Source organism: Gracilinanus agilis, chromosome 1, assembly GCF_016433145.1.
Source record: "Gracilinanus agilis isolate LMUSP501 chromosome 1, AgileGrace, whole genome shotgun sequence".
NCBI lineage: Eukaryota > Metazoa > Chordata > Mammalia > Didelphimorphia > Didelphidae > Gracilinanus > Gracilinanus agilis.
The window spans coordinates 450,321,725-450,344,317 of NC_058130.1; the positions used below are offsets into that span (position 1 = coordinate 450,321,725).

At 37.3% G+C, this 22,593-nt stretch overlaps 1 pseudogene; it reads right to left on the reverse strand.

Annotated features, from left to right (window-relative positions):
* Positions 1 to 2,214: 2,214 nt before the first annotated feature.
* LOC123252770 overlaps positions 2,215 to 22,593 on the reverse strand; it is a 184,754-nt pseudogene continuing 164,375 nt past the window's right edge.

Consider the following 22,593-nt stretch of genomic DNA (forward strand, 5'->3'; position numbering starts at 1 on the left):
TGAGTCTGAAAGGAGCCAGAGAAAGTATAAATCAAAGCTGGAATGGCACTCATGCTTTTGTCTGTCTGCATCACTTTTCACGCTTAAGTTCTATGTTATCAACAGCATCAGTCACCTTTCTCATAATGAATAGGAGGCTTGTGTTTACCCAATTATACTCTAAGGCACTTTCATCACTAGCCTATATTCCTCTACCTCTTGGGGAAGAAAAAAAAAGTTCTTGCAGGTTAAGAGCCTTTAAGAATCGGTGTTGTTTCCTCTGTGAATTAGTTTTCAGGTTCTGGTTTTGAAGCTACAACTTTGTGTCTCTATCTCCTGAACAGACCTGTGGTTATCATTGCCCTTTAAAATGTAGAATCATTAGACTCTGGTCCCTTAACTGCAAGTAAAGCACTTCCACGTCTCACATTGCACCACCTTTTCTCAGTTAGATAAAACCAAATGACCAAGTTGCAACTGTTTTTGGTAGAGGTGGAAATAGGAGAGGGGAAGGGAAAGAAAAACCTTAGCAAGAATGAGCTTCTAAAAAAGATCCCCTTAGATGCAACAAGAAATGAGCACTGCCATAATAATTAGTTAATGTATTCTATGATTATAGACATATTACTGGGAACCAGGTTGGTTTGGCTTCTTTCTGTTATATAGGCAGGATCCAGATTAATGCTGTATAGTATTTTTCTGTCTTGGTATATGATTAATTTACCCTGAACTAAATTAATATACAGAATCATAGAACCTTAGATCTGATCTAGTCCAACTCATTTTATGATTGAGGAAGGGGAGACCTTCATTGGTTTTAATATCTAAAGTGAAATGACTGACCCAAGGTCTGTGGTGTGCTGGAGTCAGCTCTCATATAGAATATGCTTGGGAAAGTCGATTGTTAAATTTCTGATGTGAACATTTATACTTTGAAAATTATCAAATTGATTATTTAAACTTAAGAAAATAATGGAGAAAAATTAATAATACAGATTAAACTTAAAAGAATGTCATGCATGTTTTCTAGAGAGCTGGTTCTTAAATATTTACCAGCACGCTGCTGCTCAGTGAAAGCATTAAAACAAGAAACCAGGCTTTCTGAGCCTTTGCTCAGTGATCTTTCCACTACATCAGATCTTTTTCTCACATGGGGAGTTGTAACTCAAGCTTCATCTCTAATTCTGTAATAAAAGGTTTTATCCTTTTGAAAGAAATTTCATGCAGATAAGATGGAGACTATTAAAGGGGAAGGGAAGAGAGAAATGGGAGATCTTCTGTCTCTTAAGTCAAGTGCTTTTTTCCTACTAATCACATAAATAATCTGCCATCTGAAAATACTAGTAATTATGGCAACTAGGAGAAAGATTAAGCTTAAAGTGCTTTGGTTGGAGATAAAGTACTTCAGAATATTATTTTAGGCCATGACATAGCTCCATTTGTTCACTTATGGCACTTAGTGTGTTCTGTTGGTTTGGAGTGGTTAAAGTGGTCAGTATTAATGTGGGTCATACATCCTCCTTTCATTGTATCTCCTTCCTTTGCTGTAGACTACTCGGTTCATTAGCTACCTCATTAATACTTTGAGACAGTATTTCTCTTTTGAAAATTGTTCTGCTATTATAGATAGATATGAAGAAACAAAAATAGTAGCAGCTGAGAAATCAATTCCAAATGAATTGGGAAAGCAAGTCTATGTACTGAAGCTCAAAAGGATAAGGTTTTCAAGAACCTTGAGGTCTAAAAGGGTCTAAAGTTGATAGAACCTGGCATTGATTTGGAAATGATAAAATATATCATATAGTTTGAGTGGCCTTGTTTTTTCAATTAAATAACATTCCATGTAGGAAATCTTGGGAGGTAGTGAAAAGAAAGTTAACTTTTGAAACAAGAAGACCTTCTTGGGTTCAAGTCCCACTTCTTACATATATACTGGCTATGTGATCCTGGGTAAGCACTTCTCAGTGTTTGGGAATCTTCCTTCCTTATTTCCTCATTTCCTTCCTTCTTCTTCTTCCCTTCCATCCTTTTGTCTTTCCTTCCTTCCTTCTTTCTTTACTCCTTCCTTTCTACAGCTTTCCTCTTTCCTTCTCTTTTTCTATCTCAAAAAAATCTAACAAACTTTATTTAGTCCACAACTATTACACAGATCATCATTTAAATAAGTATGTTACAATTCTTCGATTTTATCCTTTTTAGGCCCTCTGGAAGGAGACTGATCACTTCCTTTTAGCTTCAATTCTTGTCCTTTTTCTTTTCCTTTTTGCCATCCTTTGACATTTGCAAGGCCAATGATCCCATGGCATTTCATATGGCTTCATTGTTAGGATCCACACGTGACAGATTCCTCAGGATACTCAATCAGAGCTGAGGTTCTTGTATCACATCAGGCTTTCTCTTTAGCTATATCCCTGGCATTCATAATACCAACTAATCCTGACCAATGAAACTCAGCTCTCTAAAAGGACATTTATATGGCAAATGCTATCTGCTCCTCTCTGGTCATGCTGCTTAAGTCAGAAAGCCCACTTTGGCCAAAATTTTGCTTACTGATGGTCATCTTTAGCAGGGTGTCACCTGAATCTTCAGCCCCAGCTGTGGCAATCTTGGCCGGCTGTTGCTTGTCTTGGCATTTCTTCCTGTTGCCACTGCTCTTCCGTAGATAGACAAAAACCAGGAGGAGTTCAGGGTCAGAGCTTTTATCCGTCCCAAACTCAAAGATTACTGTCATCCAGCTTCAGAATGTCACCACTCTCTCCAGCCAGGAGAGGAAAACTGATAAGGGGCTTAACCAGACTTGGGCTCAGAGTACCAGCACCAGAGATAAACCAGTCCTATTCTTGTTATTTGGTGGATTCCCAAAGGCTGTCAGCATGTCCTTGTTTGCCTCTTCCTCCCTAATGTTGATAAAGTCAGCATTCTCTTTCTCCTCCTTTAGCTTCTTTGCTAACCTCACCAGGGGATCGACCCAGTATACATGCCTGAGTTATGGGGTATATGAATCAACTCTCAAAAGAAAAACCAAAAACTTAAATAAAAAAACAAATAGAAGACAAAAATTAAATTTTTTTTGGAAAAATAAAAAATTTTATATATAAAAATTCTGAGTAAGCAAGAATAAGCCCATAAGAGGTCCTTGAATCAGTGACCAATTAAAGTGATTTATGTCCTACAGGTCTTTAGGGCCAATTATAGTAATATAGCATTTACCCATTAGCAGCCATGACTACAGAAAATTGCCATATTATAGAAGAGAAAAAAGGAACTAGTTTTTTTTTTGTTGTTGTTGTTTTTTTTTAACCCTTATCTTCCATCTTGGAGTCAATACTGTGTATTGGCTCCAAGGCAGAAGAATGGTAAGGGTAGGCAATGGGGGTCAAGTGACTTGCCACACAGTTGGGAAGTGTCTGAGGTCAGATTTGAACCTAGCACCTCCCGTCTCTAGGCCTGGCTCTCAATCCAATGAGCTAATCAGCTGCCCCCAAGGAACTAGTTTTTAAAGTAAAAGGGAATTATGTGATTCCCTGGTCTGATTTTTCCTTCACTCTCAGGGATAGGGAAACCAAAATGGCAGCCAAACTAAGGTACTTGTCAGAAATCTGGCATGGGGCAGTCCAGCATCTGACGTTGTCAAACAGCCACTTCCTTGAACTTCAAACAAGTCCTCTGTCTTGGCAAAAATACTCATCAATCCCATAGGAACTGGTGGTCTCTTTGACCTTGTGCTTCTTGGCACTGTACAGTGGCTCTTTTGTGATCCCTTTTTCTGGAATCAGGGCTGTCCACAGAGGTTATAATCTGCATCTAATGGTTCTTGCCTTGTCTGTGCTTCAGAGCCAAATGGGCAACCCTAAAGCCAGTACAGAAGTTAATCTAATATTTGGGTTGGACTATGTGGAGCTGTTGTTTGATGCTTTTTTCTTTGACAGTAAAACACTATGAAAGGAAGTAGCTGGAACTAGAATATTAAATCAGGCATACAGACAAGGGTATCATTATTGCCTTCTCTGATTACCAATTTATCATGCTGTTTCAGTGTATGGAGTCACTTCTTTCAAGTTTATATGACTTATTTTATTAACACCTCAGAGGATTTTTCCTTTGGGCCATAAATCACAGTTTGCTGTTTGGATCATTTGAGAGTTGGTATCTAAGTGACCCAGTGTTCAAAGGCTAGTGATATGAAAATAACTAATTCCAATAGCCTTTGCCTTCTCTTTATTTCAACAAAGGGGACTTTTAAACTCGTCTGGTCTTAAAACACCTACCATTCTCTTTTTAACAAAAGAAGGTGGTAGTCCTTTACTTTTATACCCATTTTCCTTATATACCCATCCACCATGTGTTAAAGTCTTTCCTTTTAAGGAATTCAGATTCTCTTCTCTGACATTGCTCAGGTGTCACCTTCTTCAGAAGTTATTACTGGCTCTTGGGATGAAAGCAAATTTTATTTCTTCAGATTTTTCATTGACTAGGCCCTAGATCTGTGTTGGCGAAACTATGGCATGCATGCTGGAAGGGCTACCCCTTCCCCCTCTTTACCTGTGCCTGAGGACACTTCTCATATGATCCGCCCCTTTGTCCAGCAGCCCAATGGGAGCACTTCTCCCTCCATGTCTGGTGTAAGGGGGAGAAGACTCAATGCTGGGTGAGGGTACAGTTTGGGCAGTTGGTCTGTAAAAGGTTTGTCATCATTGTCCTAGACCAGTGATGGGCAAACTACAGCCCCCTGAAATGTTCTATCTGGCCCTGTGACATTATTCCTAATCTGATGAATACAATGAGTAGGATACGATTGTTATGTTTGTAATAACAGGGATGTTGGGAAGCTGATGGTCTGGCCAGGGCCAGGTGCCTGAAGAACACTCTCCCCCCCACACACACAGGCTTGAATGAGTGGGGAGGGGCAAGTGCTCCTTGCTCTCAAACCCCTCCTACTCAGCAGTTGGTTTTCAGTTGAATATGGAAGCAGGGCAATGACTTCTGACAAGGCTCAGCAAAGCTAATCTCTAATGATGTTCTCCTCAATTTATATTCCCCAAAGGTTTGATTGAGGTCTGAGTATAAGCCAGATATCTTGATGTTTAAGGACTGAGAAGGAACAGACTACTTAGGCTGGCAACTGACAGGAATCAAGCTCAATGGCTGTAGTGAGTATACACAAATAATACTCAGCACTGTTATTAAAGATAAAACTTATATTGATAAAAGAAAGAAGGGGAAGGCAAGAGGGAGTAATTAGGATTTGGATAAGAACTGGGAAGCCCTGAACTGTTGGGTTGAAGCTGCCCCTCCCCCCCCAAGAGGGAGTGGCAAACCTTTAGCTAACTTGCCCTCAAAGCTAATAGTAATTACTTCCGATATCTAAATAACTAAATAATTATTATATTGATGCTGGAAAGGTCTAATCCTACTAGACAGGCAAACTCCTGAGAAGAAACCACAATGGCTTTTGCCAGTATGGCCTCCCAGGTGAACCCCAAATCAGGAACAGTGAGCAGAGAGACCTGCTCACCTCAACTCCCAGAAAACAACTGTTTAACTCCCTACCAACTGCCCCCTCACCCAAAGTTCTCCAGGGGGGTCCCCTGGAATTCTGGGTGAGGCTTGACCCTGTATTTTGCAGGAATTCCATCCTGCCATTTTCTATATTACAATACAATGAAACTTCAAAAGACTTGCCTTAGAAACAGACTGACAGATGAGCATTTCCTTTCCTTTGGTCCCCTCTTTAAAAAGTTTGCCCATCACTGGTCTAGACCTTTCTTTAACCAATCATTATACTCCTACTGATATTAGTTATTTGCCTAAATTTTCTCCCTCCCCTTTTCCTCATTATATTGCATGCTGCTTGAGGACAATGTTGTTGCCTATCTATCCTTGTATCCATAGCATCAGATTCAATGTCTCAAAAATAGCAGGAATCACAAATAAACAATGATTTCAATTAAATTGAATGAAAATAGTAGAGGCAAGGAGATACAAGGTATAGAGCATTGGACTCAGAATTTAGAAGATTTTGTTTTACCACTTGCTTTAAACCTACTTGATAATTCCCTTTGACTCTCTGGGTCTTATTTTTCTTATTTACAAAATGAGGGACTTGGACTCAAAGAACTTAAAGGACCATTCCAGTTCTAAACTCAGATTCCATGGTCTCAGATTCTATTAATTTGTTGAATTGAAAAGGAAGGGGTTAAATCAGTGATTCCCAAAGTGGGCACCACCGCCCCCTTGTGGGTGCTACAGCGATCGGGGGGGGGGGTTGGTGATGGCCACGGGTGCATTTATCTTTCCTATTAATTGCTATTAAAATTTAAAAAAATTAATTTCCAAGGGGGTTAGGAATATTTTTTTCTGGAAAGGGGATGGTAGGCCAAAAAAGTTTGGGAACTACTGGGTTAAATCATTCTGGGTGTTTCCTCTAATTTCATGATGGTAGGAATATGACAATTTTTAGCATTAAACTCTAGGCAAAGCAAGACTTAAGTCCTTCCTCTAACACTACCTAGGTGACCTTGGGCAAATAACGTTCTTGGCCTTAGTTTCCACATCTGTAAAATGATGAGAGAGGGAGTTGAACTAGATGTCATCTTAGTTCCCTTGTCATTCTAGATGTGTGATCTTAAGAATAAATCCTTTCTCTCTTTATGCCCTGACGCTTTATTCAGCTTAGTCTTTGCCCTTCTGTAATGCCTCATTGAAATTTATATTATATATATTATCCTCCCTGGGCTCAAGATGCCAACTAATGTAACTAATTTAATGTATGTATATTGAGATCTCCTACATCTAGCACAGTACCTGGAAAATAGGCATTTACTAAGAGCCTGTTGATTAATTGATTAATGATATAATCTCTTTTGGAAGAGATAGAAAGAGAACTGTTCTTAAACAATCTGACATAGGAAGTCTCCTATGTCTTATTCCTAGTACCAATGTTGGGATTTTAAGTTAGGTAGGATGATAGGGCACCACATATTCTTGGGTAAGCGGGACATTGTGGCATACTTGAAATCACATCCGGGAGAGTTCATACATTCTCTCATCATACCCTATATGGCTGCCAACTTTTTTTATATTTTCTCTGAATACCCAAAACAAAGACTAATCATCATGCTCTGTGCACGTAAATGGCGGATTTCACAGACTTCAAGAAACTTCCTTTCCCTCCCCATTCTCATCAACTCTGCTTGGCAGACTGTGCCAAGGCTAAAAGGAGGTTAGTTTTGAGATAGATCAGTTTTGGCAGAGTGTACTAAATGTTGGCAGGCTTCCAAGAAGCCTTGAGTTAGAGAGCTGAGTGGAAGCAGCCAATGCAGTAAAACTTTAAAAGCATGCCACCATTCAAATGCCTGCCATCAGGAAAAACCAGGGAGGCTGTACCTTACTATTGAACATGCAGAACATCTTGCCTCCTAATTCTTTTTTTTTTTTAATTTAATTTTTTTTTTTTATTTTAAACCCTTAACTTCTGTGTATTGACTTATAGGTGGAAGAGTTGTAAGGGTGGGCAATGGGGGTCAAGTGACTTGCCCAGGGTCACACAGCTGGGAAGTGTCTGAGGCCAGATTTGAACCTAGGACCTCCAGTCTCTAGGCCTGGCTCTCAATCCACTGAGCTACCCAGCTGCCCCCCCTCCTAATTCTTAATACATCACCCACTCTCATTTTGTTCTTATACTTGAAGCAAATGCCTTCAAGTTTGAATATTTGCTTCTTTTGGAAAATATACTTCCTTCAAGCCTAAACAAGCCTATCAATAGAAAAGGTTAGAAGTCTTTAAGAAACTCAGATGAGGAAAATAAATAACAGTAACAGGGAAAGAGTTCACCTTGGAAAATGTTCTGTCTATGAGATTTTGAAGGAATGCCTATGGCTTCAGTTAAGGTCAAATTTGTTTTTTGTTTTTCTTTCAACAGTGGGAGCTGTCCCATGTCATTATCACAGGGAGAACAGGGCACCTATCTGAACCAGGGATCTGGAAGGCAAGGACAGAGGTTAACAGGAAGGCAGCCTTTATTGAGGCTCCTGGATCTTGTTGAGACAGTGTCTGATGGAAAGAGCAAAGGCCACGTTCTCTCTGCAGTGATTCACTGATTTTCCCCTCATGTCACCTCCATTGCCCACACCTTCCTTGTTGACCAGAGATTTGAAGGCTTCCAGAATGTTTGGTGAGCAGATATATATTCAAATCATAGCTATGAGAAGCTTGTACTTCAAGATTCAGACTAATACTTGATAGTTCCCTAGTGATCTCTGTGCTTTGTACCCCCAGGGACACATGTTGACATTCATTATGAATTTAACCACCACTTTCCATTTTTAATAGTGCTACTTTCATTTCTATAGTTAAAACAAAGCATGAAAAGGGAGGGGAATCTGATACAAACAGGTTTACCAGCTTTCACTTAGTGGATATTTTCATGGGTGATTAAATTTTGAAAAGAGCTCCTGTTATTAAGTTTTCTGTTCCAAACCATACTAATTGTCTTTTCCATTATAAAATGTAGTCCCTTGCTATATTCAGGCTAAAGAAAGTATACCAAAAATTTTAGTGTTGTTTTAATCACTCATAGTTTTTTATGTTATATCATTTCAATTGACATTTAATTTCCTTCTAAATATAATAAGATATGATCAATGACACACTTAAAACCCAGTGGAATTGTGCATCGGCTATGGGAGGGGTTGGGGGGAGAGGAGGGAAAGAACATGAATCTTATATTCCATAAGACATGGAAAAATAGTCTAAATTAATTAACTAATTTCCAAGTTAAAAAATAAATATAATAAGAAAGAAGAGAGACAGACAGATAAAGAGAGACAGATAGAAAGAGACACAGAGACAGAGTTAGAGAGACATAGAGAGAGAGAGAGAGAGAGAGAGAGAGAGAGAGAGAGAGAGAGAGAGAGAGAGAGATTTAATAGAGCCCTAAAGGCATGCGGACTTTGGGAAAATTTTCTAGCTTAATAAAAACATACATCTATCAAAAGTTTATTCTCAACAATAATCTTAAAAATAAATGTAATATTCATTTAGATTAAAATCAATAGCTTTCTTATGTTCTTTGGCACAAGCCCACATCACCTTCTAGTTCTAGATAAGATACAAAATGAAAGAGAATGAGATCTGGAGCGAGAGATAGTAAAATACACTGCTAGTGCAGTTGTGAATTGGTCCAACCTTTCTGGAGGGCAATTTAGAACTATGCCTAAAGGGCTTTAAAAGAACGCATAACCTTTGATCCAGTAATACCACTGTTGGGTTTGTACCCCACAGAGATAATAAGGAAAAAGACTTGTGCAAAAATATTCATAGCCACAGTCTTTGTGGTGGCAAAAAAATTGGAAAATGAGGGAGTGTCCATCGATTGGGGAACGGCTGAACAAATTGTGGTATCTGAAGGTAATAGAATATTATTGTTCCGAAAGGAATAATGAACTGGAGGAATTCCATGTGAACTGGAAAGACCTCCAGGAATTGATGCAGAGTGAAAGGAGAAGAACCAGGAGAACATTGTACACAGAGATGGATACACTGTGGCACAATCAAATGGAATGGACTTTTCTATTAGTAGCAATGCAATGATCCAGGAAAATCTGGAAGGACTTATGAGGAAGAACGTTATCCGCATCCAGGGAAAGAACTGTAAGAACAGAAATAAAAAAAAAAAATATGATTGTTCAATGGGGATATGATTAGGGTTTCAATGTTAAAAGATCACTCTACTGCAACTATGAATAACATGGAAATAGGTTTTTAACAATGATACATGTATAACACAGTGGAACTGCTTGTCAGCTTTAGGAGTGTGTAGGAAAGAGTGGGGGTATCATGAATCATGGAACCATGGAAAAATATTCTTTAAAAATCTAGAAAAGAGAGAGATAGTGAGATAAAGATAAAGAGACTGGGAGACAGAAAAAGAAACAGAGAGGAGAGGATAGATAGAGTCTATGAATTTTGGTAAGCTATTTTTCCACCATAATAAAGGGACATTCTAGGAGAGTTTTCTGAATCTGGAGTTTTGGCAACCACGTGAAGCCAGAGAGAGGAAAAATGCTGGGTTTTGGTCTTCTTCTGCCTTCCTGGACAAGTAGAAAAGAACTGGAACAGAAAGGAAGGCCTGCATGTCTTTCCTCTCAATTCTTCCTCACTATTTCCAGTTCGTTCAGATCCCATTTCATCACCATCTTTTTTGATAGAATCTCCTTTAGTCCAGCGATGGGCAAACTACTGCCCACAGGTCAGATGGGGCCCCCTGAAATGTTCCATCTGGCCCAGTGACATTATTCCTAATCTGATGAATACAATGAGTAGGATACAATACAATGAAACTTTGAAAGAGTTGCCTTAGAAACAGACTGACAAATGAGCATTTCCTTTCCTTTGGCCCCCTCTTTAGAAAGTTTGCCCATCACTGCCTTAGTCTGCTCCTCAACTGCCTCTGAGCTTGGAGGTGAAATGATACCTTTTGTGTTACACATTCTAGACCTGACAGTCATTGGAAGATGCTGCTGCTGAAAAAGATGAGTGAGGTTTAGCCAAAAGGATACTGTCTGGTTTGCATTAGAAAGTTTCAGCTTTATTCCAGTCATATGACCCATTTATGTTCCATTTTCCAGGAGCTAATGTTTCTAGTGGGAAGTGGGTTTGTTTCAGTTGAAAGGAGATGGGAGAGGGAGAGGAACATTACTGTTTCCGCTTCTAAATAACTCAAAGGAAATGAAGTGCTAATTGAAATAATGAAAAACCATGAGTGCAAAGGATTAAAGATGAAATACATCACCTACATCCGCATGTAGAGAGGTGATGAACTTAAAATTAAGAATGAAACATACATTTTTGAACATGGTGAATGTAAAAATTTGTTTTGTTTGTCTACATATATTTATTATGAGGGTTAAATTTTTAAATTTGTTATTGTTCAATGAAGGGATAGAGAGAAAATAAATATTATAAACAATGTTTGAATAAAAAATTTAAAATATTAGGATCTTCTTAACAGGAGCGCCTTTCTCTAGCTCTGAAATCATAAAAAATGCTTTCGGCACAAGATCAGCTGGAACTAGTCAGAAGACTGGAGATGAAATTCTGCCTTTATTATTTATTAGATGTATGACTTTGTTCAAGTAATTTTACCTTTTTGAGACTCAATTTTCTCCTCTGTAAAATGGATATGATATTAATACTTGTACTACCTGCTGCACAGGGTTGTTGTGATAAAAGTGTTCTTAAACTATAAAGTCCTATTTAAATATGAACTATCACACACACACACACACACACACACACATGCACACGGACGCACACATTGCCTCTGTGGAAGGAGGGAAATCCCTCCCACTCACTTCAGATGGGCACATATGCTAGTATACCCTTAGGTTATATTACCCCTTCCAAGCCCTCAGGTTGGAGAACTGGACCAATTATGCAGAGGATGAGTTTATGATATGGCAGATCTCTAATTACATATCTCTCCCTCTAGTTAGAAGTTCTAAAGTAAAACTTGGTGTTTGAAGAATCTTCTAAAGGATTTTCTTTTAGATACATCATCTACCATGACACGTTTTCTCTGGGAGCAATGTCAAAGAAGGGTGTTTTAAAAGAAAACTCAGGGACAGTGATTAAAGGAAACATTCACAGCACATAAAAGCAAGTGTCAGAAGATTTTTAAAGCTTTGTGCTGAGAGGAAAGCCAAGCAAAGGCTGGGATCCCATCCCCCCTATCACCCTGCTCTATTCTATTAAAAAGACACTTTGAAATACCTTATTCATCAGTTCTACTGGCCATTAACTATAATTATGATGACCTGACAGACTGTTTCTTAGTCATTCTTTTGTGACTCCATAAAATGAAGTGTTGAAGCTTTACTAAGAATTACGATGGGATGGGAGGGGGGATGACAGTAGGGGGAAGCTTTCTGAGATGAAGCATTAAGACAGAGAAAGATATAGAGGGGAAGGGTGTCTTTTAAGTGAAGCTTATTAGCTTAGATGAATATTTAGACAAAAAACCAGAGGGAAACAGGATGATACTCATTTGTCTCCTTATTTCTCACTCTCATCATCTCCAAGTACTTAGCAGAAGGGAATGCCCCCGGGTAACGTTCCAGAATGCAGTTTGCCCTTCGACAATTCTCATCTGTGATCAGAGGATGCAGCTCATGGGCAAAAGCCCATTGAGAAAAATGGACAGATTCTATGTTCCTTCATCCTTTCTAAAAAATGAATTTTGACAACTCCTAAGGCATACACATGATACATTTGTAACCACTTCATTTGTTAAAATCAGATAATAAAAATCTCTTCAAATGAGATTTTCCTTGAGTCAAACGTCTTCCCGACATTCATAAGGATGAAGGAGTGGAATCAGTCTGTCAGTTTAGGAGAAGGCTGCCTGCCAAATGACAGTGGGTTTAATAACAAAAAATGTAATGCCCACACATTCTGGGTAATGATATGCAAATTTCCATTAAGAAGGCAGGGAGAAGTAGGTAATTCTCATCAATATAATGTATCTTCAAGTATTCGAGTTCTGTGTAATCAGCTTGAATATGGTCAGTCCCACCAGCAATTGTGACTTTCCTGCCTCCTGATGCTTTATAGAACACTGGAATTTAGGAAAAGCCATTTGACACTAAGCCACCAGGAGAGTTAAAACATCTCCTGCCTTTTGCTCTATGAAAGATACAAGTTTAAACAAGTTCTAACACCCAATGATGTGAAGCTGAAAATGTGGGTTCCATATTAAAGCCTGTTTATCATGTAAGTCTCTTTTCTACCTCTACTCTAAGGTTTGTAAGATGCTGGAAATTGAATGGGTCTTAGAGATCATTTAGTCCAATCCTTCCATGTAACAGATGAGGAAAACTGAGGTCTAAATAATGTATTTGCTCAAAGCCTCAATGGCCGTTTAAAGATAGAGTTGAGCTTAGAACTCAAATCTCTTGGTTCCTAGTGCAGTAATTCTATGTAACCTGAAAACAAGTATATTCATATTCTCTCTCTCTCTCTCTCTCTCTCTCTCTCTCTCTCTCTCTCTCTCTCTTTCTCTCTCTCTCTTCCTTTATCTTTTTTTGTCTCTCTCTTTTCCTTATAAATTCAGAGGTGGAAAGATCCTTAGATGTCATTTAGCTCAATCTTGTTATTTTCCAGAGGCCTTAGCTTAAAACTCACAGTACTCATTAATGACAACGTTTTGGTTGCAAAATGAATGTTATTTGCTTTAATCTTCACAATAAACCTGTGAGTTAGGAAGAAAATATACTAATAATCTTCATTTTATAGATGAGAAAAATGAGACTCAGACAAGTGAGTTGGAAGATTTAGATGTGAATTCTAGTTCTGCTACTCGGTATCTGTATGACTTGGATTAAGTCATTTAACTTTTCTTTATTTCAGTTTTCTAACCTATGAAATCAGAGTTGTACTAGATGACCTCAAAAGTATCTTTCACCTCTAAATTCTAGGATTCTTAGCTGGGGTTTGTATTATAAGAAAAGTTAAATATGATCTTTGGGGCTTCAAGCTAAGGAGCTTGGAAACCCCAGTTCTGGACAGGAAGACGCTAACCAGAAGCCAGAGACCAATAAATGGATACTTACATTAGTTAGCCATACCAAACCAGTACCCAGAGAATCCTATTGTTGTTATTCAGTCTTTCAGTTGTGTCTGAGTCTTTGTGATCCCATTTAGACTTTTCTTGGCAAAGATTCTAGAGTATACTTTTCCAGGTCATTTTACAAATGAGAAAACTGAGGCAAACAGGGCTAAGTGACTTGCCCAGGGTCACACAGCTAGTAAGTGTTTGAGGTTGGATTGGGGCTCAGGAAGATGAGTCTTCCTGACTCCATGCCTGGCACTCCATTTACTGTACCATCTAGTTATACAGAAAAGCCAGTAGTCACCTTTAAATATATCTTTTGCATTGCTTTTCCTTTTGCTAGGCTCAGTAAATCAGTGAGTGAACAAGCATTCAAGAACTTAAAAGTTGGGCAGCTAGGTAACACAGTGGTTAAAGAGCCAGGTCTGGAGTAGGGAAGATCTGAATTCAAATCTGGCCTCAGACATTTTCTAGCTGTGTGACCCTGGGTAAGACATCCCAATTATCTAGTTCTTACCCCTCTTATGCCTTGAAATTGATTCTTGGTATCAGTTCTAAGAGAATATAAGAGTTTGATTTAAAAAAAAGAAAAAAGTAAAGAGCAAAAAGAATTTACAAATGCCAAACACTGTGTCAGGCACAGGGGATTAGAAAAAAAATGTATGTAGGGAGACAGTTCTTGCTCTCAAGGAGCTCACCTTCTAATTATAAAATATATTCTTATATATATAATTTTAATATATAATATATACATATATAATATACAATTAGAGTTATAACAAGTAATTGACAAAGCTAGGGAGTATATGCAAAGCAATCTAATAAGGAAGCATTGGATGGGGAGGGGGCAGGACCATGATAGGGTCCCTCTCCCACTCCCAGTCTCCTATTAAAGTCTGGGTTGGAAAATGACTTTCAAAATTTGTGACACTACTAGGCAGTTAGGGTCTCTTCAAAATATTTTGCTCCTATGGAGTGTCAAAGTTCTTTTCAAGTAGTACAAGGTCTTAGTTCTATATTCATGCATTTTTTGAAGCATTCCTGCCAGCAACAAAATCTCACTCGACCAATAATCTCTTTTACTTGTCCAAGGTTAGTGAAATATTTCTTGTTAGGGCAGGAACTTAATGTTCTTCTAACTCTAAGGATGGTCTTTGTTCTATTCTTCCCACATGATACAAATTATAAGTTCCTTTGTATTAAAATGGAAAACTGAATTAACGATATTTACCAGAAAGTGCCATAAAAGAAAATAGTTTTTAATTAATGACTGTTGCCTGAGACGACTAAAGACATATTGGGTTCTTGATGCCTGAGCATCTCTGTCTTTCCCACTGCTCTGTCTCTGTTTTGTATTGGCTTTGTGTTGTGTAGATTTTGTACTTCATCTCTGTGATCTTTTCTCTTAGCCAGCCTTCCTCAGTCTGACTCGTGCTGCCTGAATGTGCCAAATAGACTCATACCTGGAGTTCAGTGAGTAGAACAGACAGAAGCAGGTTGACAGTGGTGTTCACCAATCTCCTTGAGATGTTTGGTAGACAGGTGTGAGTAGAGACTCAGATATACCACAAAACACTTGAAAAGACATTGGTTGAACGAGTCAGGGAGAGACCTTTCTCGAGGTTGCATCATACCTGGGAATTTGACCTGAGGAAAATATAGGGCTGGATGGGAGCACCTGATGAGGAAGATCCAGGGATCAAGAACAAAAACTGAGGAATTGATGCACAGAAAACTCAGTCATAGTGAGACATTCACTTCCCTTACATTGTAAGGTCAATGGTCCATTCTTATGCCAAAGTACAACCTTTACTTGCCTGTGCAAGGTTTAGGGCACAAACATGGATAATGGATGTGGGATAATTGATGATATAGTTATGGGGGTATCAGTAATAATAATAACTGATATTTACATATTTTGAGTTTTGCTTTTTTTTGCTTTGAGCTTTGCAAGGAAATCTCACAAAAATTATTTTAGCCTTTCTTTGATGAGGATGCTCTTATTATCTGTATTTTACAGATGAAGAAAATGAATCAGGGAAAGGTAAAGGGATTTGCCTGAGGACACATTGCTAGTAAATGTCTAAGGATTTCAGATTTCTTCTTATAAAATTGTTCCCCATGGGTACATGTCCACATGGCTTGATAAATCCATCTATATGGCACTTGATTCAACAAGCATTTATTAAGCACCCTACTAGATATGAAGGACTATGCCAAGAGCTGGAGATAAAAAAAATATTTTAAAAAGCCCCTGTCTTTCAAGATTGTACATTTTAACTGGGAAAGAATAGTAATGGACATTAATAGGGAACTTTTTAAAAGTTTAAAAAGTACTTGCATATGTTATCTCACATAAATATGATACTACTATGAGGTAGAACTGTAGATACTCATTCTACAAATGAGGAAAATGAACATCAGAAAAGTTAGATAAGGTAAGAGAACTAATTAATGTTAAAAATAGGATTCAAACTCAGTTCTTCCTCTTATCAAGTCCAACAAATGTCCCTGTATTTCACTCTGCACATAAGGATTTCTCTGTGGACATCCTTCAGGCATTCTGACCTATTATGTCCATAAAACTGTAGGAATTAACAGAATCAAAGAGATATGTGTGTGTGTGTGGGGGGGGGTAGTGGAGAAGAATAACTAGAAAGCATCTCATAGATGATCTAGTCCTGTCATTTTACAAAGGCCCAGTGATTTTAGATGGCTAAATCAGAATTCCTATGTATATCCTTACACTAGTAATAATTTTTCCCTTTCAATAAAAAAACAAATCTGGATTCTAGTCCTGCCCCTATAATAACTTATTGGGGGGGGAGGGGGCTTAGCATGTCTCAATATTTTAACCTTAGGAATCCCATCTATAAAATACAAATAATTCTTGTTCTATTTACCTTCTGGAATTGTGAAGCTCAAACAAGAAAACAACTTTGAAAAAGCTTTCTAACCACTGGGCACTTGAGGAGGCAAACTCCTATTATTAATAGTTATTACTCATTAGATCTTCAGCATCTGCCATTCTCTTCAACCTGCTTTGTAGTGCCAGAAGTCAGGAAGATTTTAAGGCACCTATGGTACTTGGTTCCCACTCCTCACTTTTGGCTTTTCTTTCCACTTTGGAGTAATTAACATATATTCTGGGTGGTCTAATGTTTGAGAAGGGACAATGGTTTTCCCTTCTGAATTCCCTTTCCCTTCTCCTAATTGAAATTTGATATTCTGCATCAAATGATTCATCTGTAACACTTATATCTAGTCATTTGGGCAAAAAGCCCTGCATAAAAGCAATTATGCTGGGTGATTCCCAATTACACATATGTAGCTGAAGTTGATCCATGTTCTTAAGAGCCGCTGATGCCATTTCAGGAACAAGAACCCTCAATGCATAGAAACACATTGCTGTTTGGGAAAAAAAAAGTGTTTGACAACATCTGGGCAAGAGTTTCAGTGCATATTAGTTCTCTGAAATTGCCTGTCCTCTTTAGCATTTAGGAATCTCACTCTTAAAAGATGGATTATAGAAATATTGGGGAGAAGTGAAATATATCTTGGTTAGCTTCAATTCACTAAAAGCCACTTTACAAAGATATCTCACTTACACCCGTCCTCTCTCCAGGATTCTGTGATACTCTCTCCTAGGGAACTTCTTCCATGTTTCTAAGGTTTGCAAATTAGAAATCTAATAATGGTAATCTTTTGTATCTAAATAGAACTTCCAAATTTCAAATAATTTTCATGTTTTATTAACCTGCAGAACAGCATTATGATATGTTTAAGAGAGTATTCCTATATAATAAACTAAGGCAAAACCCCCCAAAACTTCAAGAAAGCTGGGATTAGATACAAGTTCCTTGACTTTCAACCCAGAACTCTTTCTACTACTTGTCACTTCTTTGTTCAAATAGCTACTTTTCTACTAAAGGATCTAATTGCCTTTTGCACAGATGCCTAATTAGTATACCGACATTCATTCTTTCCTTCTCCAATCTACTTCCACAGAGCTGCCCAAACAATCTTCCCAATACATAACTCTAATCCTATCAATTTCCATGTTAAAACATCTTCAGGGACTCCTTATTGCTTTTTAGGGTGCAGTACAAACTCTTCACTTTGGAATTTGAAGTCCTTCTTAGTTTGGGTCTAGATTAACTCTCTATACATATATTATTAATACAAATATGTATAGTCACATTATTCTCCTTCATAACTCTATCTTTTAGCCACACTAGCTTACTTGCATCATTCCTTATTTCCTCTCTACAATTTTGCACAAGCCTCTTTCTTTGTCTTAAAATCCTTAATTTCTTTCCAGATTCAGCTCTGTTGTCCTATCATCTACAAATCTATTCCTAAGAATTCCTAGGTCTTTCAAATTATCTTGTGTGTATATATATATATATATGTATATATATATTATATGCACATAATATATACATATATCTTCTTTACATGTTGTACCTCCTATAGGCTTCTTGAAGGCAAGGACTTTATTTTTGTTTTTGAATTTCCAGGGCTCAGTTAAATGCCATGCACATAGTAGTTGAATGAAAAAAAAATGAGTGAGTTCAACACTTAATTCTTTCTCCTTCTGGTTTCTCAGCCAGTCTTGTATTTAGAGAAAATAATCAGATAAATTAGTGTTACACATGAGTTTCTTTGGGAAGAAGATAGAAGATGTAATAATTATCCCACCAACTTTTACAAACTGTTCTATAATAACATATTTGAAATTTCTTCTTGGAAACATCATTTTATGAACATTTATGTTTTTTCTATTCTATATTTTAGTGTTTAAGGAAAAAACTGATATGTCATATATGCATAATAATAACTCTAAACAATTATATTTAAAAGTTGGAGTTAAAAGAATACAATGCTGCCACATAGTATAATAGGCCTACTTCATACTATAATCCTACTTGTTTTGGATTTTATATATATATATATATATATATTCCTACTTTATCAGAAATCCATACTCACTGGTGCCTCTTTAGGCTTTAAGTTGCTAAAAAACCTTTAAATTCCAGAGATTTCTTCTTCTTCAGACCATAGCAGGGAGAGATGATAGAGGTTTCTTTCCCTCTCTTCCCAATCCTGCTCCCTAAAAGCACTGTAACCTTTTAGATGATTGCTTGAAGGGAATTTGCTCTGAAGGGCTACAGGGGCTAAACAATGAGGAAGGGAAGCATACACTAAAAGATGAAAAGGTTAGCAAGAGAATTTATAAACATTCTTTAAAAAAACACCTAAATGATGTAGTGTATAAAGTTGGAATCGGAGTCAAGAAACTTCCTTTTAACTATTTGTTATTTATATATCATGTTTCACTACTTTATGGCCCTAGTGTTTTTAAAATTAATTTTCATGGCAACATTTTATTTCTGTCACATTTCTCAATATATTTCTTCCCCATCCGCTCCTAAGAAACATCCATTATAATAATGAATTAAGAAAAGGAAAAAGAAGTTTAGCAAAACTAACCAATATTATCAAGAGATGAAGTTTCTTTATGTTGTGCTCAGTGGATATATTATGTAGATCATATTACCTGATTCGGAAATAATACCATTTCCATTTTTTCAGAATCATGTTGCCAAATTTAGGAGTATGTGTGCATGTATGCCTATTTATGTGTGTACGAGAGGAGATAGAGACAGAGATAGAAACAAAGAGAGATGGACAGAGATAGAGATCGAGACAGAGAGAGAAGAGACAGAAACAGAGTGACAGAAAGAGAGACAGAGAGACAGAGATACAGAGAGAGACAGAAAGAGAGACAGAGAGACAGAGATACAGAGAGAGACAGAGAGAGACAGAAAGACAGAGCGAGACAGAGCATATTGTTCTTTAAATAATATTCAGGGAAGGGGATTTAGAAAGTAACAAATATGTGTTCTGCCAATATGATTTTTTTTAAAGTGGTCTCAAATTCATTTTTATTGTTTATGAGTCAGCAGATTGCCTTGAGATGTACCCATGGCTCCAGCTACACCCATAAAGGGAAACAGGGTTGTTCAATTATGGAAAGAGTCTGGAATCATTTTAACCCTTCCTCTAGATAATTCAGGCAAATATTATTGGAATTATTTGTATTAAATGACATATATGTATATATTGACTATTAAGTGGGTCCTAGATTCATAAGATAAATATTTCTTGCTTTGCTTGCTTAGCCACAGATTAGAGTTTGACATGTTGAAACCATTTGCAAAGATCTGAAAAACTATAGGAGAGGGCACAGCTAGGTTGGCTCAGAGGATAGAGAGCCAGGTCCAGAGACAGAAGGTACTGGATTCCAATATGACCTCAGACACTTCGTAACTGGGAGACCCTGGGCAAGTCACTTAACTGTCACTGTCTAGCCCTTACTGCTCTTCTGTCTTAGAAACAATGCTTAATATTGATTCTAAGATGTAAGTTAATGTTTAAAAAAATACTATAGGAGATATAAGATTGTAAAAGATTAAATTTGGAGTCTAAATTCAGATGGCAATGTACTGAACCAGATTTTTTTTTAAAACAACAGATAATAAACTTGTCTAGATTATACAGGCTTCTTTGCTAGATCCAGCCAAAATGATAATTTTCTTTAATCACTCTCTGATTAGCAATTTTAAATAAGGCATTTATAGGTGGCTATTGATTATTGGACCTGGAATTAGAAAGACCAAATTCGAATCCAATTTTAGAGATTTAATATGTAACTCTCCACAAGTCACTTAATTGCTGTTTGTCTTGGTTTCTTCACCTATAAAATAGGGTTAATGATAGCACCTACCTCCTAAGGTTATGTGAAGGTCTGATTAGATAATATTTGCAAATGCTTAGCATCATGCCTGGAATATAGTAGATGCTAAATAAATGCTTCTTTTTTTCCTCTCTCTCCTCATCAAAAATGTTTAACATCATCATGGAAGAAAACATCTTTAGTCCAAATGGAAGAAGAATTCCTTGTGTAAGATAGGACCCTCCAAAAGTTTTTTTTTTTTTTTTTAACGCCATTGCACTAATTGTATTTAGCTCCAGAATGGTCACAAGGCTTCCATTATGGGGCCAATAGCTACTCAATAGAGATTGGCTTAGCAATCTAAGTAGGAAAAATCAATTGAATAAGCAATGGATTATGGTATGCCCCACCTGGATGGAGAACTAGATCCACTGAGTTAGTCAATCGCATCTATCTTAGATTGGTAGACCCTGAAAATGGACAGTGAATTTCATTCAGAATTGAATGTAAGGATAAGTGTAAGTTACCCTTGGGGTACTTTAAACAAATCTAAGTTACACCTTGACAACACTCCATCTCTTTTAGATCAGGATTCTCCTTTTGTTGCTATACAGTCCTTGAAGAAAAAAAATTACAGGCAACTCAGAAGACAATGGAAAGATGTATCATAGGTATAAATCCCACTATTGGTAATGACTTTTGAGAAAGAAGTGATATAAAAGACAGCCTCAGGGACACATATGATTGGAAAAGGATGAAATCTTGCTAGGTCCTTAGAAATAACGTATAGACCTAGTTCTGCTTTGGTGCATAGAAAATGTTAAAAGCCAAAGCCCAAGCTCCAGTACATTGGGCTATTTTTTTGGGAGGTTTAATGGGAGGAAGTGTATAAGAATTGTACAGCATGGTAAGGTATAGAAAGAAAATAATCATCACAAAAAGAAGTACACATATCACAAATCCACTGAAGATTGAAGCAAGTCATCAAAATGCCCTGATGATTGACTGAATTCCTCACATATCCTCAAGGAGGTTTGATATCATATAGACCTAGCCTGATATATTAATTAGGCTGTCAACTAATGCATCTCATCAATGGCTGTCTCAATATAAGGATAGGCTGATTCCAGAGCCAGAAAAAAATTGTTTTCCAGATTCTAAAATCCTTCATTTGTGAGATGTGATTAGCTCAGTGAACTGGTGCTGCCATAATGATGGGTTATATTCCATGGATATTACATTTTGGGGACATTGCTGTGCTTTAAATCTTATCTTGTTTGTAATATATGTTATCTCACTCCAACACCTGTGTATGTGGAACTGGGCCAGGTCCTAATGTGACAGTACTACTCAATCCACTTCTTAAAGCCAAATAGAAAAGAGATGAGCATCACAGCACAAGTCACATTTATTTGGAGATTATCTTAACTGCACATTAATTTCTTGGGTCATATTTGTGCAAATTTATGAATTAGGTTTAAGCTCCTTGAGGATAGGTATGGCATCATTTAAGAATCACAGAACTTCAGAGTTGGAAGTTGTGGGGTTATGTGTAGATGCCCTATACCTGAACAAGAATTTCTTTTTAGTTGTAGTGGATAAAGGGTTGGACTTGGCATCAGAAAGACCTGGATTTGAATCCTTTCTCTGAATTTAACTAGCTATGTGATCCTAGGAAATTAATTTAATTTCTCTCACCCTTAGTTTCCTTATTTGTAAATTGAAGACAATAATGGTGTATATCTTTGCCAACCCTTAAGTGCTATATAATTGTTAGTCATTACTATTAATCTCTTTGGGACTCAGTTTCTTTCTTTATAAAATAAGATGTTGTGATCTGATGATCTCTAAGCTTCTGCCCTTGTTCTGATATGTGAGAGTTTATCATATCTTACTTGTCCCAGTCACTTCACTACCATTTTTCTGCCATTCTGGCAAACTGTACTTGGAATGTAATAGGCACTTAAATGGTTGTTAACTGACAGTAACCTCTTTATTCACCCCTTTCATTCGCATCTTCCAGGAGAAAACAGCAATAAAATCAAAACTATCATTGCTTCTGGAAAGGGCATGTCAATTAATTGTGTTCAACGGCTCCATTCACCATTACTTCTCAAACCAATATTCCCTTTTCTGGCCATGTCCCCATACATATATTGTGACTTTATATTAAAATAGGTCCCTTAAGTTTGAAACTTTATTTTTATTTTTTTCATAATAATTTAGCAAAGTGCTTGGCAAATAGGAAATACTTATTCCCTTCCTC